This window comes from Bemisia tabaci, chromosome 4 (assembly GCF_918797505.1).
Source record: "Bemisia tabaci chromosome 4, PGI_BMITA_v3".
NCBI lineage: Eukaryota > Metazoa > Arthropoda > Insecta > Hemiptera > Aleyrodidae > Bemisia > Bemisia tabaci.
The window spans coordinates 4,757,420-4,773,912 of record NC_092796.1 but is presented as its reverse complement, the minus strand read 5'-3'; the positions used below and the strand labels follow the sequence as shown (position 1 = coordinate 4,773,912).

The 16,493-nt window shown below is 41.4% G+C and overlaps 2 protein-coding genes across 2 annotated transcripts in view; both read right to left on the bottom strand.

Moving 5' to 3' along the window:
* LOC109031262 (uncharacterized) overlaps nt 1-16,493 on the bottom strand; it is a 599,201-nt gene that overhangs the window by 535,255 nt on the left and 47,453 nt on the right. The gene's annotated exons all lie outside the window — the stretch shown is intronic.
* The window catches only part of bru3 (CUGBP Elav-like family member bruno 3), an 854,644-nt gene that overhangs the window by 832,866 nt on the left and 5,285 nt on the right, over nt 1-16,493 (bottom strand). The window contains exon 2 of the mRNA XM_072299190.1: nt 2,668-2,707. The gene's annotated coding sequence lies outside the window, so the exon portion shown is untranslated. The remainder of the gene's footprint in view (nt 1-2,667; nt 2,708-16,493) is intronic.

Below are 16,493 nucleotides of genomic sequence, written 5' to 3'. Positions count from 1 at the left end.
GAGACAATAGGGCTGTTGCAACGTTTAACCGCGGACAGAATGCAACCCCCGCACCTCGCTGAAAAAAAGGCTCGAAGGATTCCGCCTGGATTCGCCGGAATGGGCCGAGTTGAGTGTTCCCAACTCGACTTACGATTGCTCAACACTTGCCTCGTGGTTTTGCACCCGAGGGAGGCTTCTTCGTCTTCGTTTCATGGTTCTTGAGTTTGGAGAACTCCATATCCTAAATCCTACTTGATTTTTTACTCGCTTAACTCATTAAATAAATACGAGGGGCCCTATTAAACGCGGGTCGCAATGATTCACGTCAAGCCGAGTTAGTCTGCTTTAAGATTCATGTCGATCGGAATAATAACGATGGTAGTGTTCCTAAATTACATAATGCTCCAGGGGGAGGGGGTGGAGCCTGGGTTACGCTGCGGCACAAGTGGGGAGGTAGGGCCAGCGCCATCATTACGTAACTCTCTCTATTTATATAAAATATGCAAGATCCAAAATGTATAATCCTCATTTCTCCGACGGTATTTCTAAAACTATCATTTAAAAAATTCAACTTTTATTCAGCGATTTTTATACAGCGATCGATTTTTTTAACGGGAGTATAATTAATTGTGCAATTATTTAGCCAATATTTCGTTGTTTTCATTAACGTTCCAAAAAAGAAAGAAAAAATAGGCAGTCTCCGAGGTACACATTGCCGGTGGAAATTTTGCAACATTGAAGTGTACTTACGTTCCTTCGTGTAATCAAAGACGCACTACTATTGTGGTCAGTGCGAAGTCAAAATGCTCAGACTAGTATGCCTCCCTACGGTGTTTTACATGTATGAAACGAGGTCGTCAATTCAGTTTCAGGACGATTCGAGGAAATCTTTCCTTGCCTTCATGGGCCCTCTTTGAAATCAAGAATGTTAATTTTTGAGAAATACGGTAAAGGACGAGTTTATTACCGCGGTCCGTCGTCATCTTTTCATTTAAATTCGTCTAATATACAAATACAACTATTGCGGCTCGTGAACACCCCCTTTTGCCTATCTTCCCAGTTGAAGGCTAACGCGATGGCTTTCCCGGGAAACTAGGCTAACGCTCGGAGACTTTCCTCTTTCGTTTAATGTACCTATAAATACTGATACAACTATTGGGGCTCTTAAGCACCCTTTTTTGCCTATCTTATCAGTTGACGGCAAATGGTTCAGCTTCCTGAGGAGCTAGGCTTGCATTCGAATACTTTTCACTTTTGTATACAAATACAGCTATTGTGGCTCCTGATAATCCTTTGCTGCCTACCATCTCAGTTGCAGGCTAATGCGTTACCCTTTCCAGGAATTAACTGACGAGTCGCCAGATGACTCAACCTTCGAAAGTGTTCCGCACTTTTAGAGGTACGCTTCATGGCAAGATTAGACCAGAGTCACGATTTGAAAATTTAATGACGTCGGAATTAGACATCATCTAAAGATTATGACCTGTCATCGGTCGAAGAAATTTATTAAATTATGTTGAACTTTCAAATGCATGTTTTGAGTGCGACTGTCACAGAGACTGGGAAAGTAGGCTTCACTAACAGAAAGCTTTGAGAAAGTTTTCATCGATATACTAAAATAAATCATCAAGAATTATTGAGAGTATTTTCGACATAGAGGTAAGAAATCACACGGAAACATATCTGCTTGCATGACTTGATGGATCATTGGTACGTGATTGCATTCTGAGGTTACAGATTTACAACAAATATTGAATTCGGCCGAAACGTCGAGCCTAACTGTTTATCAATGGATGCGTTTGAGAACAAGGAAACAAAACACATGTATTACGAAATATTGGAAGCAAATCTACTCATTTACATGAGAGGCTAAAATGAACTCCAAACATGTGACATAAACTTTGACTGTAAAACGCACGCTTATGATTCATGTCTGCATTTAGGAATGAGTCATGACATGGGAGCTTTATTACAGGTATACAAAACTTACTTCACTCTGCAGTGCAATCTGATTTGAACACGTAAAATGAGGGAGAAAAATCGGAAATGCAAAGAGCCGAAATTGCTTATTTTTTAAGTGCGCACGTGAAAAACAAATAGTAGAACTGTATAAGTACCGAGAACTTTTTTATAAGATTTCTCAATTGATATGTCTTCTCTTGACAACTGCCGTTTTCCCTTAAATGCCCTAGATCTTTGAAAATACCACCATGAGACACTACATTCATGATTTTCCCTCATTTACGACTCATACCGCTCCTCATGCAGGACTATAATTAATGGTATCCGAAAGTTATCGTCTTTTTGTGGCAATACTTAAAATTTTGCTAATAACTCAAAGTTTTTGCATACTTACAATTTTTAAAGTTTACATATGTATCATGGAAGAGAGGAAAAAAGGGACAAGACGCTGAGTCCTAACAATCTGAATTGCTTTTTTTTCATCTTTTGCATCGTCAAGTTACTTGCTCTAGAAAGAATTTATAACAACACGAAAAATTTTACACACCGTCAGTTTTCTCGAAAGCAGACTCAAAAATGTACGCACACTCTTTTCTTTTTGCCGATAAACATTAACCAATTTTCTCTGAATCTAAAGTCAGCTACACCAGTTACAATAAATACATCAATAGGAAGGAAATAGAACGAAAAATTCTATCGATAACAAAAATTTTACGTACAAACCTCCAGAGTGAATGCGTTACGGTAGACATTTTTCTCATACCTGCAACAAAAAAGAGAAAAATTTCGGTCAGAATGGCTGGGACCTGAAAAATCCTACAATGACTCTAGGCAGCGGGGGCGGACTGGCAGTCAAAAATCTAGGAGGCGACCTAGATTTGGGGGTCCCTCCTGTCGCTCGGGGACCCCTCCAGGCCCGCCACAAGGGGGGGGATACTGGGTCCCTGGTACCGGGGCCCGGGCCCCGGAGGGGGCCCGCGGCCCGTGCTGCCCGTGAAAAACCACTACGAATTCATATGCAACCCTTGTTTCGTAAGAACAAGTGAAAAATTTCGCAAAAGGTGAATACATTTTCAAAAACACGCTGGGGCACTGTAGAATTCTTGTTAAAATTTTCAAAGAAATCTATTTCTTGCAAAATTTCTATCTATTTTCAAGATTTTCAGTACAGAAGGATATTTTTAGTAACTGCGTTTCATTTTCTTCCGTCGTCAGATGCTAAGAGTCTCCAGTCTGGGCATCCTCGACTTCAATGGCTTATGGCTTAACTTCCTTGCCATAGACAAATAAAGGGGGAGTCCAGGGGGCCTGGTCCCCTTAGAATTAAAAATAGTTTCATATGCCTCCCAAAAAAATAAAAATTTTCCAGATGTTTCGAATGCAACAATTCGCAAGTATTTTGTGCTGTAAGTAGAAAAAAACGTAATTATTCCGCAGAAATTGATGGAAAAATTCGTCATGGAAGCTTCAAAATGCGTCCGAATAGATTTATAAATTCAAAATTTCTCGGAGGATGCCCCTCGGACCTCCCCCCCCGGGCTTGGGGCCCGGGCCTTAAAACTGGTACCAGGGCCCGAGATGGGATGTGGCGGGCCTGGACCCCTCCCCCGGTAAATTTGGAAAATTTCACACATTTTAAACGCAATTTTAAGCCTTTTCGGAATCAAATTCAAGAGTATTTGAACTTCAAAATAACCCATTCTTAAGATTCTTCCAGGGGCCCGCGCCCTCTCATTATTTCTGGGGCCCCAGGAGCACACTAGATTTTCTAAAATGCTACCTCGGCTTCAGTTTGAATTGATGTTCAAGAGACTTGATACGTGATTTCTTAAGTAAAAGTCGAATTTTCAGCCAAATTTTCAAATCTCAAAAATCCAATATGACGAAATTGGCCTAAAATGCCTTCGAAATGATCCAACTTTGCAATCGAGATATCTATCATTTTTCTCTGCGGTTTAAAAATCGATGTACTCTCAGCTACTTTAGACTTCTGTATGAGCGCGCTAATATTTTTGTAAAAAAATGGATGGTTTCAGTCAATTTTGGAAAGAAGATTCGTTCCTCAGTCTAGAATACGTTAAAAACAGGCGCACTCTACCACACAGTGAATCTAACCATATTAACCACGGGCAGAACTTCAAATTTTTTGACTAAAACTGCAAACTTTGATGTTTTAAGAAGTTTTTCAGAGAGACAATTTTGCAAACAAACCAATGGGTCAGTTGCGCCGGTCACAGAATTGTCTTTTGATTAGCTTAGCCAAAAATAATAAGATTTGTCTAAACCGCAACTTTCTACGTTCAATATTAACCGAGATATCGGCCTTGGAAAATTTAGGTTTATGACGTCATCCACCGCGGATGTGACACCCTTGGTTTCTTCCACCTTGTTTCCATCAGTCAGGAAAGCACACATTTGCACTGGTTCTTCATCGTGAAACTAGGATGAAAACAAGGTGTAAGAAACCAATGGTGTCACTACCACGGTGGATGACTTCAAAAACCCAATTTTCTAAAGGGCGATGTCTCAGTTTATATTGAGCGCAGAAAGTTGATGTTTAAACAGAACTTGTTATTTTTAGCTTATCTGCAAGAATCAATCATCAAAACACGATTCTGTGATCAGCGCAACTGACCCATTCATTGGCGGCATCGAGCAAAGCACTGCGAGTTCACGCCTCACGCCACGGCGCCTTCAATATTGCAGACGCAACACGGACATCCATCAAGCACGAATAGTTGTATCTCTGCGCCGTCAGCAAAACACGACTCTACGACCAGCGCAACTGACCCATTACGTTACTTGAATTTTCACCGTACTACCCATGTTACATACTTTTGTTTAGGAGTTAATTTTCAGACTCTCCGTCGGACTGTGGATCGAGTCAATAGGAGAGGTCGGACAAAATTTGGAAAATTGAAACGCGTAACTCCATTAATACAAAACTTTTTAATTTTAAAAGTGGTTCCATTGGTTTCCTCGTAGAATTTACTTTTAAAAGCACCCCTTGAAATTTAAAATGTGGTGAAATAAACATACAAATTTATATTATAAGGATTTATATTTGTACGTGACGTTTCATAGAAGGTAAAGCAGATGTAAGTTTTTGAAATTTCCACATTATATCCGACCTCACTAATTGGACGTGCTCCACTGTGTACCGTCGAATTTCGCTTGCAAAGCTCTGGGAAATGTAGCTGCAAATCCTGAAAATAAGCTCCAACATGTAGATCTCAGGTTTTTTCTTTTATAGTTTTTATTTTCTAATTTATTTTCTGACTGAAGATGACTGACTCAGTTTTGAGTCGAAAAGTCTCGGGTTTTTTAGTGTTGTATTTTACCCTTGTTTCCCACCCACCCCCCCCCCTTGTTTTTCTCCTGTTACCATTGTCTCGGGCTGCTTGAAAATTTTAAAAAATGTAAAAATTGTGAAAAATGCAAAAAAAAAAATTAAAAGATTTAAAAAAAATGTAAAAATTGTGAAAAATGTAAAAATTGTAAAAAATGTAAAAAAATGTAAAAATTGTAAAAAAAATGCAAAAGTTGTGAAAAAAATGTAAAAATTGTAAAAAAAAAAAACATGCAAGAAAGCTGTAAAAATTTGTATCTATGCTCTGGGAAATGTGGGTTGTTGTGGTTTCGAAATATTGCGGGGAAATTTGATAATGAAGATGCTTAGGATATTGCCCCTGAAACCCCCCGGTTCCCTGCTCTCTGGGGTCCTCCGAAATTGCTGCAAATCGGGAACTGGAACGGACTGGGAGAGCTGCGAAGTGGGAGCGGCAATAAATGCGGGAAATCATAAAATCCGCGGATGAAAATGCAAAAAGGCGGAATAAACCCGGGTGTAAAAATCAAATTTCTCCGCTTCGGCTCCGGCGAGGAATCGAAAGCCCGGCCCGGGCCCCGGCGACGCGTAGTTTTAATGCGCGTCGTAAAACAAGTTTCTTTTTTCACGCTCGGCGAAATAAAATTAATACAATCGATGGCGCAATCTACCGTCCGGAAAAGCAAGCATTCAAATGATGCCCTCCCCCCTCGGCTCGAATAAAAGCTCTTCGGATTCAATTTGAGCTGAAATTTAAGCATTTGGCGCGGATAATGACGCTCCCGACGCAACGGCGACGAGACATAAAATATAGACGGAGAAAACGAGAGGTGAATAATGCCTCGTTTTAGTATCCACGTCAACCGTGTGACGCTATAATTTCGTCCGAGATTGTTCAACTTAGCACCGATTCGTTGCCTTAATAAAATAGAAAAAAAACAACCAGATACGATTCTTTTTATCGGGTTTTTGCTAGATCCAGACATTGTTTAGCTTTTTCACTAAAAATTAGCGAGAGCGCGTCTCCGAGCCCTCAAAAATCCAAAGCTGCTTCGACTTAAAAACGAAGCTTAAAATTGAGGTTATAAAAATCAGTCCTGCCATTGTATTTTACCAAAGATTCCGGGGTTCCGGAAATTAATTCAGATTCCTTACAATTCCAAGAAAAATGTCGGGTTGCAAGAAAATTTTTAAAAGTTTCGGGAAAAAATTCTGTAATCGATCAGACTTAAATTCGAAGATCATTAAATTTGATTTTAAACTGACAAATAAACCAGAATTCGCGAAAATTCCAAACCAGAAATTTCGAAGATTCCGGGAAAACTTCTGAAATTTGGAATTAATTCCGGGAAATAGAAGGACTGATAAGAAGAACGTTACTCATTTGAAATTGCTTACATCACCATTTAAGAGGCGACTCGAGTCATGGTCCCGAAATGAAAATAATATTCTCTTCAAACGACACATACATCATGAGCATGATACCATCGAAAAAAATAATAATGTATCGAAATACATTGGTCCAATAGACAAGGCCTGGATTAGAAAACAAATTCTAACATTTCCTCTTCAAAATCTCACAGACAAAACGGTTCACGCTACGGGAAGTTCGGTTATCAACTCCTGAATGAGATGTCTACAAGGATTCTTGACACAGATCAAATGGACCACATTTTGCAATTTGGAACTATAATTTCTGGCTCAGTTTAGAGAAGACGTACGTGCCGTTGGTTTTCCTCTGCACGTAGGTGCTTTTACGGATGAGCAAGAAATTGTAGCTCCTAATTCCAAAATGTAGTCCAAATAAGGTTAGAGTATACAAATAACGCCATTAGTAATTTTGCACTTTAACTAATTGTAATTGTAAACCCTTCTACGATATCTTCTTGCGGAATTGATTTCCTAACTCACCGTTGTATGGTTCGTTTTCCTCATAAAATTAAGGATGAGCGAGCAATGCTGGCTTGCTAAGGAAGAACGCCGTATGAACATTCTAGAGTTGCCAAATTTCCTTCCATAAAACATGTATTTTTGATCCAATTTATATGCATATTTTTCTTTGAAATTTTCGGATATTTTAGATTAAATTGCGTACAAAATTGTCTGAAAATGTTGGATAAAAATATTCACAATTTTCCCTATGGATTCGATTTTTGTCGAAGGAAATGTGGCAACGTCTAAAGGTTCGTAAGGCATTTTTCCTTATCATGGTAGAACAGTAGTTCCTTATTAGAGAAATGTATAATGTTAAACAAGGTGAAGAAATGGTGCAGGGTCCACACTATTTCGTGGGGAAAACAAAGCCAAGAAGTTCCAAAAATTAAAATTAGAGTCAAAATTAATTTTTTGAACTCTAATGCGCACCAGTACGAAGCTGAGCTTTGTTTTCCCCGCGAAATGGTGTGGACCCAGCACCATTTCTCCACCTTGTTACATATAGTTCGGGCCACTTCTTAGTGTTTTTTTTTCTTCATATAATGTTAAATTATTGTGCAATTCGGCAAAGTCTGAATATTCATGTGTCGTTACTCCTTTGGCACGGGAGCAATACCGCGAGCGCGCCCTCGACACGACTCTTTTCCAGGGCGAAAATCCTCTCCTTTTTGTTTCATTTCCATCCCTCCGCCTCGGGGCCCGCTTAACACGACGCGGGAACACGCTCAAATTGGGTAAGCAGCCGAAAAACCCCATGCCAACTCAAACGCTACAACCTGGTCGCCTCCAGATTGCCATCCCGAAAGGTACCTGAGCTGGACCGGCGCCAGTCGCAAATAAGCCCTCCCGCCGCTCCAACTCAACCCCCGCAAAACCGCGTCCCTGGAAACGATGCCCCTGTTGGACTTAAGCGGTTTTGACGGCGTGCGTGCGGGGGAATTTCAACAGTTGCCGGGGTTCGGAGCCCGGGCGGGGGTTTTATGGCTCAAATCAAAAGCTAACTTGCTTCACGGGCGGCCACATTGAAAATCTCTCTCATTAAAACTCTTCGTTTGCGATCCGGCCATATTTCGTCCATTGTTCCCGGTTTTTTCTCCCGGGTGCGGCGCGGCGCTTCCCGCCCGTAATTATTTGCGCTTGGCACGCGGCTAGGAAGTTGTAAGTTAGCGTTTTTTTCCGGCCGGAGCGTCGCGGAAATTTGGCTCGGGGAACGACGGCTTTTACCTGCGCCGTGGTTCTTTGCCTCCCGAAACTGACATGCTGAGCAGAAATGCCATATGAGCATTTAGACTTTGCGGAATTTCCACTGATTATAACTGAACCGACTGAAAATCCGAGGGTATGTATTTTGGATACTATGGTTTGAACATTGAGTGACGAAAAAATAGTAAATTTTGAAAAACCTTCAATTGCAGTCATTTAAATAATATTTAGCTCAATTTCGATAGCATGTTTAGAATCTACATAAAAAAATGATGTAGGCACAATCTTTGTAAGCATAATGGATTGATACGGAGTCTCGCTATGGAGAGTCAAAGAGAAGGAAGTCGAGAAAATGAGCATCGCGCAAACGGGCTATTTTGAATATCTCTAAAACTCACCCCATCTTTGGGGTCGATATCTTCGTCGATATATTGGGGGGCATGAGAGGGGCAACCTTTTCAAATGGATTTCTTAGATTGATGTAAAGACCCCATTTACCAATTTTCAGCTAAATCGAAGGGGGTTGGGTACTCGGCCTGATTGAGTTGACGTGGAATGACCCCTTGGTGAAAAGTCACGAATGATGCGATTCACCGTCCGGGCACAAAACTCCTTCAAAATCACGAGATACCACACCACCCGGCGCGGAGTTAAAATAGTTGCACGGATCTCTACCCATTTGATCGTAGGTATCTCTTGGCACGGCGTTTTATGCAACGGGCAGGGCATCTTTTAAGTAGAAGAGTAAGGATGACTGAATGACAAGATTTGATTATTTAATTTCTACTCCCCTTCTTTAGTTTTGGCGGAAAAGAAGATTAAATAAAATAAATAAATAAAAGAGATTGTAGTACGGATAAAATATGAAGAAACGTCACACCAGGGTGTTCTTTGAATGAAATCACACTCCTTTAAACCAAATCATGGACATTTACTTAAATACCGATGGCTAAACTCGAGAAATTCTTATCTCCGTTAATTGTGATGTTGCTAATTTCGGCTTTTTTTTAAAGAAAGTTCATTTTTTAAGAAAGAAAAATCAGATTTCTATGAGATTGTCGTAGAATTTTCTCCAGTTACTCAATAGGATTCACAGGGGATTTCAAAGAGATAATTTTGCCTGAAAATTTTTTTCCTCGAGATATTATATTGACCTTAAGCGTCGTATCTTGTCCACATAAATCCACATTTAACTAAATAAAATACAAATTTTGTGTACGAAAATTACGCTTAAAGTCAAAATAATAGCTCAAAAATTTTTTTTTAGTGGGTTGCTTTTCTTCCAAAAAAATATAGCATCACAGGAGATTTTTAACGTTACAATAGACAGAAGTTTTCGACTTGAGCTATCGATTAAAAGTCAGTAGAATTAAACGGTGCGACGTGGCAATCGTGGCACTCCGCGTACGCGGCCTGCGGGCAACCAGCAATGCATGCGCAAAGCGCCTACAAACCTAACAGGGATACTTCACGCATTGTGCAATGCGCCTACAAACCTAACAGGGATACTTCACGCATTGCGCAATGCGTGAAGTATCCCTGTTAGGTTTGTAGGCGTCGGCGCGCGTTTCGCGCTGCCAAAAAAAAGAGATAAAAAATAAATCGGAAATTCTGCAACAGCGGTATCAAGATGCGAGTCCCCGTGATCCCACCATGAACGAGCTGATTCAATTCATTATCGCGGGTCGGATTGAAGTGGTGTTGCGATCGCGGAAGAAAAAAAGGGAAGAAAACCCCTTCGCACAACAAAGTATTCCAAGAATCCAATGTTTGGGATCAGAGAAACTCCAAAGTTTAACTCGTCTTAGTGACTGCTGTGTCGATCTGGACGTCCGTCCGTAGACCAGCGTTGCCGGTTCTCACGATGAAACCGCCGACAAACGCGAGGTGCGACGGGGAATCGGTCGAGATTCGGCAGCGGCGGCGAGCACCCGAAACTTTCCCATTTCCCATCGGAACTTCTGGTGAGAAGTGTGTCGTCCTCGGAAGAGTCGAGTATCATCGAGTCCGAGAGTGTCTGCCGACGTGTACATGATGTTTCGTCCCTGAGTAAAAACTTGTCTCTCTTAGCGCCCTCGGCCGAATAACCCCCGAGTTTCGGAACTGAGCACTTCGCAGTTCGCGTGACCGCAAAAAAAGGTGATGAGAATAAACACTTTAAGGTGATTCGTCAAGCTCAAGCGATGTCGTCGAGCTGGCACGCGATATATCGCATCGATCAGGTTAAAAATCTCAGTAGGTTTTGAATTTTTAGTAAAAAAAGGACCATAGCCCCTGCGCTTAAGCCTTAAGAATCATTTAGGCCCAAAAATTGACAAATTTCAGAGAATTGAAAGCAGAATAGTGTTTGGAAAAAAACCTCGCATTTGATTTAGCTATCGATTTCTGTATCGGATGCGAGGTGCTTTTCCAAACACAATTCTGCTTTCATTTCTTTGAATTTTGCCGATTTTTGGGTTTCGAATGATTTTTTAGGCTTATGCGCAGGGGCTATCGTGAAAAATTAAATTTTTCAGTTAAATTGGACGTATTTATGCTAATGGAACTATGTGCAAGTGGAAAGATGGGGTATGATCGTTAGTGCTTGGGCCATAAGAGTGAATGGGGCTTTAACAATGCCAGTGACGTCAGCGACAATGTACTTACGAGGAGGCACGACAGGGAGATGGGTGGCGGGACTCTTTAAGTCATGAGCCCTGTCCACAAGGCTCTTGTCACATGTCCACGGCTCACGAGTTAGCGCTCAGTTCCGTTTGATTTGACGTCAAATCCCGCTTTTCCAATTTCTCAAAAGGAACTATATCCACTTTTACATTGTTTCCACATACATTGTTTCATTGTTGAAGTTTCCACACGGAAAAAAAAACTTTTTTGCGTGGGACCCAAAGTTTAGGTCATATGGATCTCTGAAGTTTTCGGATTGAGCATCCGAACACTTGAGGTCCAGCTGATGAGGTTTGGATCACACATCTGAAACTTTAGTTCTTACATCTGAAGTACTTCGGTTTTCAAATCCGAAACACTTCGGTTCTCACATCCGAAAAACTTCGGTTCTCACATCTGAAGTACTCCAGATGTAAGAACTGAAGTTTCAGATGTGTGATCCAAACCTCGACAGCTAGACCTAAAGTGTTCAGATGTTCGATCTGAAACCTTCAGAGATCCATACGACCTAAACTTCGGGTCCCACGCACTAAGTGTTTTTCTCCGTGTGCGTATAGTTCCTTTTCGCATAAATACGTCCAATTTGGCGATAGCTAATGTGACTCGGTTCCTTTCTGCTTAACGCGGTCCAAGTAACCTTTTTCAGAGCGACAGCCGAAGAGCGTGATTCTCTTTCACGAGGAGCAGCGATTTAGCGGAGCAGAGACGGAGGCGCTTAAAAATGCTCCTTATTGTTGGGAGGCCAAGAGAATGCACATTTTGCGCGAAATGAGTATAACTTTCTCCCCCGGCGTCGGCGTGTTCTCCGACCGGGTTCCGGGTCCTGTCGCCCGATCCCGCAAGATTTTATCCCCGGAGTTGTGTGTCTCTCGCCCCTGTTCCTCGGTCCCGGTCCCTGTTTTGTCGCTGACGTTAAAGAGTTAATATCAGCGAGTCTTCAGACGCTTTCTGACAGGAGTTCTTGCTCCGTCTTTCCCCGAGCGTGTTTGTTCCGAGCAGATATGAGATATGCACCCGTGCATGCGACCCGCCCGCATCGCGGTTTATCCCCTTGCCAGATCGTCGCCACGACATATTTGCTTTAAAAAAAAACACCGTAAACGCAGTTGGATCGCGCCATAAGCAGAAAGGAACCAAGCCACGTCACACTGAAAAAAAAAGTTCGGTAAATCCGAACTAGTTAGGATCATATGGAACCAGGTTTTGTTCGATGCACTCAACCGAATTATGCGGTCTGTTCAACCGAATTGTTCGGTTTGTGCGACCGAACCATAATAAATTCTTACAGGTCGGTTCAGTGGACCGAACAGTTCGGCTGAGCAGACCGAATAATTCGGTCGTGTGTACCGAACAAAATCGGGGTTCCATATGATCCTAACTAGTTCGGATTTACCGAACTTTTTTTCAGTGCAGCATTGCCAAATTTTATTTCGCAATTTAATTTTTTACAGGAAAACGTCTGTGCAGATTCCTCCGAAAAGTTTAATTTTGTCGTAGGTTCATAGAATGCAGAAAATTCACTGAAAGTTGCACAAAAATCCGTTTTTGTGTAAAAAATTGAGTTGTCCAATTAAATTTGGCAACAGCTGATGTGGCTTGGATCATTCCTACTAAACGCGGTCCATTTTAAAACTGCCAATTTTTCCCGACAAAAGCCGCAAATTCTGAGTAATCCGATAAAAATTTCTCTAAATTTTTCACAAAATGTCATACACAGTTTTATTCTCTGTACCTGAAAATTTTAAATGACTCAGAACTTTTCTGAGAAATTGAGATTTACTCGGAGGAAATTTGGCAGCGTTTAAGTGCTTATCCGCCGTTTTTGCCCTAGCACGGTCGATTTTGCTCGCACCGCGCTGTGTATCCGTGAAACTGGCAACGCCGCCCGTGCCAGATGCTCGAATAAGAAACTTACATTAATTTTTGCCCCGAAGAGGCTGTGAGTGCGGGCATGCGGGGTTTTTATTTTGTTCTCACCAAGATGATCGCTGCCTTGAATGTGGGATCTTTGTGAGCACTTGAGCAGTGATATATCTATCTAGGCCACTCAAGTAGTGTTCAAACAAAGACAAAGCAATTCAGACCCTCATGACTTTCCACTGAATTTATTGTTGTGTAAGCACAGTAATATTCATGTCTTGCTTTCATTTTTTTTTTTTTTTACCAGTGGAAAATGCAGAAAAATCAGGCAGGAGACAACGCACAGTGTGATAATTGGACGTATTTCTATCAAACAAAACTATGTGCAGGTGAGAGATATGGGGTGTGCTTTAGAAAGCTGCATAAGAAACAATGTAAAAGTGGGCGTGATTCCTTTTGAAGAATTGGAAAAGCGGGATTTTAAATTCAGCAAACAGAACTATATGCCAATGAATGCGGAATTTATGAGCCGCGGGCATGGCACGAGAGCGTTGCGGACAGGGCTCATGAGTTAATGACCAACGAAGCTAGCTGCACGACCTCATTCATCTGCGTTGACGTCACTGGCGCTTTATTATTCTCATTCACTCTTACGGCCAGAGAACTGACGAGCACACCCCATATTTCTCACCTCCACATAAATCTGTTTGATAGAAATACGTCCAAGTATGAAGTTAATGATATGATAATGTATGGTTCTGAAATGGCTTTGATTTCAAAGGGCTCATCTCATGGCGTTTCCTGACAAGGAATTCAACAAAGGGAGAGGAAGTAACTACCATTGCTGTTTCGTTTTTAGTAAATTGACGTAGGTCAAAAAACATGCTCAATGCAGCAACACTGAGAAAGCGAAATATTCCTCTTAAATATGCCTAGAGTAACTTGATAGAGAGAGTATCACCATGTAGCTATATCTTTCGATTGGTTCCTTCATCTTGAGCTGCGTGGAGCTCTCAAGACCCAAAAATGGCGGACGTAAGTAAATGTAAATGCGAAATGATTTAATATGTGGTTTCATTTGCATATCGCAACGAGAACTTTACTCAAATGCATTATTACACCGCGTATGTACTACGCGGCTAATCGTGTGCTATTTTCGAGAAAAATCATTGAGGATTCCCATCCTCGAAACCAAAACAGAGCGCCGCCATTTTTGGGTCCTACGGCCTCCATGGAAAAAGGAAGAGTCCATACTCGTTCGAGTTACTCTAAATACGTCGTGGCAGGAATTCTCGTCAAGTCAACCGAAAATGTCTTTAAAGCCCTTGTCCCACGATCAAATGAACTCATCAAATAGTCATCAAATGCAAGATGGCGACTGATTTTCGCGCAAGTCTGCTATCAAAAGATAGCGGGCCGTCAAATGTTGATGAACCCGCCATCTTGCATTTGATGAATTCGTTAGATCGTGGGACACGGTCTTTTGAGAGCAGGGCTCTTGAAAGACAAGTGTACTAATCGCTCTAGTCTTGGTAACAACAACCAAAACGTTTGAATTTTTCGAGAGAGGGAACTCGAAAAGCGCTCGGATGGCAGGAATTCTCGAGTGCACGAAGTCTCATTTCGGCCAGAGGCAGGGCTGGAGCTGAAATCTCGCTTGAAATAATCCCCGAGGGACGACGAGGAACAGCGGTATGAGAAACGCTTTCGGGATGCACGGCTAGATGGATAAGTAAGCCAAACAAGAGAGCCGAAGAAAGGATGGAAGAAGTTTGCCCTAACTTCAAAGGAGGCAAAGAAACCAAATTTACGATGGATTCGAAAATAAAAAGGGGCGAAGCATGTGAGGACTAGGCGCCCGGCTCGTCGCCCCGCCGCACAGTGGATCGAGTCAATAGGAGAGGTCGGACAAGTTTTGGTAACTTTAAACGCTTATAGCTCCGTTTATTCAAATCTTTGAGGTCCTAAAACTGGTTCAATTGGTTTTCTCGTAAAATTTCCTTCTAAAACCACCCCTTAAAATGTAAAATGCGACGAAATAAACATCAAAATTTGCGGTTCTAGTCAAAATTTTCATGTTCGACCTCTCTAATTGACTCGATCCATTGTGCGGTGCACATTGGGACGAGTCGTTGGGAAACGTCGGACACGGAATTTTTTACCATCACCGCACATTTTAAGGTTTATTTCACTACACTATTGTGTATCATAGATGCTTCTTGCGAGAAATTTCAAGAGAGAACCAATGAAACCACTTTTGAACTTCTACGATTTGAAAGTACAAAGATGTAAGCTTTTGAAGTTTCCTATTCCGCTGTGCAACGCAAAAACGCCGTAAACGCCATTTTACATTTTTTGGAAACAATGTATCTCAGCAGAGAAACTTTTGTGCCTTGGTACAATGTTTTTACAGAATTCTTTCGCTAATACTATCAAGAACTTAACCTGAAAATTTGAGGTGCAAGGGTAAAACAATTTTCATTTTATAAAGGGTTAAGTTTCAAAAAACGAGAGAAAATCTTGATGGATTTACGGCGTTTTTGCTTAGCACGGCAGTATTTTCGTCCGACTGGTCCCAATGGTTCGGCCCATTGTGCGGCGTGGGTTTGAAGAAAAGCGGGTGATGACGTAACATTTGGAGGAACAAGGACTCGGAGAAAAGCGGGGAAACAATGTAGTCAGATCGATTCTCGTGTCGCTGTGTAGTAGAAGGGCGTATAAGCATTCGAACGTGGTAATATTTTTTCTGAAATTATGCGGATTTTCTTGAAAACTTGTCCATTTCCCCCCAATTTTTCAGAAAATCAATGGCTAATAAAGTCGGAGAAGGTGTCTGTAAACGAGCGATCATGTGACGTTTTGGAGCACAAGGATACGGAGGAAAGTGGGAAAACAATTTTGTCCACGGAAACAACGATATAGTGCTGAGCACTAACTGTTTAGATCAAATGGAGCCAGCTAGTATGGCAGTGGCGCTGAGCCCTAAAACTATAGGGTCCAGCCCCACATACTGTAGGTCTCAGCAGTACTGCCCTATTAGCTGGCTCCATTTGATCTGAACAGTTAGTGCTCAGCACTATATCGTTTTTTCCGTGAGATACATCCCCACACCGATGCGCAGTGGAGATAGTCTTTGGGAGAAATTGAACATGACATTTTTGTCAAAAACTGCAAATTTTGATGTTCATATTTTCACTTTATGCATATTGAAAGATGAGTTTTGATGGTCATTATACGAGAAATCCATAGGGCCACTTTTAAATGTCTACGTTTCGTACGGCGAAAATGCTTTTAAAGTTTCCACATCATATCTGACTTCTTTAATTGATTCGCTCCACTGTGCGCTGTGCCTCGGAAGAGGGTCGTATGAAAATTTGAATGTTGCTAAATTTCTGCAACATTGATGCATTGAACATTGATGCAATTTTCTTTGGTTTTTTTCACTAAGTCCTACTTGGAATTTGATCCGGAATGCCTACAATTTTAAAGAAAAAGAATCCATACATTTTCTGGAAAATAAATATTTCGTCAGAAAAAATTCGACAACGTCTGAATGCTC